The sequence below is a fragment of the Colobus angolensis genome, unplaced genomic scaffold, assembly GCF_000951035.1.
Source record: "Colobus angolensis palliatus isolate OR3802 unplaced genomic scaffold, Cang.pa_1.0 Scaffold153, whole genome shotgun sequence".
NCBI lineage: Eukaryota > Metazoa > Chordata > Mammalia > Primates > Cercopithecidae > Colobus > Colobus angolensis.
This window is the reverse complement of record NW_012114633.1, coordinates 3,054,507-3,056,192: the sequence shown is the minus strand read 5'-3', so window position 1 is coordinate 3,056,192 and position 1,686 is coordinate 3,054,507.

The following is a 1,686-nucleotide window of genomic DNA, read 5'->3' as shown; positions in this document are numbered from 1 at the left end:
CACAGTGGCTCACATTTGTAAACCCAGGACTTGGGGAGGCCAAGGCGGGTGGATCACGAGGTCAAGAAATCAAGACCATCCTGGCCAACATGGTGAAACCCCATCTCTACTAAAAATACAAAAATTAGCTGGGCTTGGTGGCATGTGCCTGTAGTCCCAGGTACTCGGGAGGCTGAGGCAGAAGAATCACTTGAACCCGGGAGGCAGAGGTTGCAGTGAGCCGAGATTGTGCCACTGCACTCCAGCCTGGTGACAAAGCAAGACTGTCTCAAAAAAAAAAAAAAAAAAAAAAAAAAACCCGAGGAAAAAAATCCTGTTCAATTAGTAAAACTATGCTAAGCATCTAAGCAATAGAAATTTCTCTGAAATATAAAGGAGAATACAGGAGGGGTTTGCCTGAGTTTTGTTTCCACTAGAAGGGAAAAATCTGCAATTTTAGCCTGTTGGCAGAACATTTAGAACTGTGAATTTGCATAAGTTAGCCAAGTTTATATACTTTCAACAGTATTCTTGTGTTTCTTATAGGAAGTAAAGCCTGGAACACTGTGGGCTCCCCCTTTGCAGAGACAGGGAGGGAGAGACAGGGACACACACACACACACACACACACACTCTGAAAGATAAACAGAGAGACACATAGACACACACACAAGCAGAAGGGTACGATGAGTAGAGGTTTCTGCAATTTTTGCATATTTACGACACTTTACCAAAAACCAGAAGTGGACTTTAGATATATACAACCCTTGTCTAACAGCATCCCACAGTGAATGTTCTCTGAAGTGGACATAAACTACTTTTTCTGTATTCTCTGTGGCAGCCCTGGTAACCAGAGAGTGCCAACTTCAGGGATCAAATCCTCAGCTCTGACTTCATTCTGCCCTGCGCCCCCTGAGGGCCAAAGGATGTTTCTACAGAGCCTCTATTTACAAATGCATGAAAATAACAATCTTTTTTTCTAATGTCCTTACACTTAAAATTTTTTGACAAATTATGTCTATGTCATATGATATGATGCTTTGAAATATGCATACATTGCAGAATGGCTAAATCAAACTAACATTACCTCACATTTGTGTGTGTATGTGTGTAGTGAGAACACTTAAAATCTGTTAGCAATTTTCGGTTAAACAATACGTTGTTATTAACTATAGTCACCACGTTATAGGATAGATCGTTTGAACTTATTCTTCCTGTGTAACTGAAATTTTCTACCCTTTGACCAACATCTCCCAAACACTCCAGCCCCTGATAACCACCATTCTACTCCCTGCTTCTGTGAGTTTGACTTTTTCAGTTTCCATGTGTAAGTGAGGCATGTGTAAGTGGTATTTGTCTTTCTGTTCCTGGCTTATTTTACTTATCAATGTCCTTCAGCATCATCCAAATGACAGGATTTCCTTTTTTATGGCAGAATAGTATCCATTGTGTGTACACATTAATACCACATTTTCTTCATTCATTCATATCTTGGTTGCTTTCATATCTTGGCTATTGTCAATAATGTCAAAATGAACATGGGAGAGGAGGTATCTCTTTAATGTACTGATTTCTTTTCCCTTTTTTTTTCTTTTTTTTTTTGAGATAGGGTCTCACACTGTCACCCAGGCTGGAGTGCAGTGGAATGATCATGGCTCACTGCAGCTGCAACCTCCTGGGCTCAAGCAATCCTCCCACCTCAGCCTC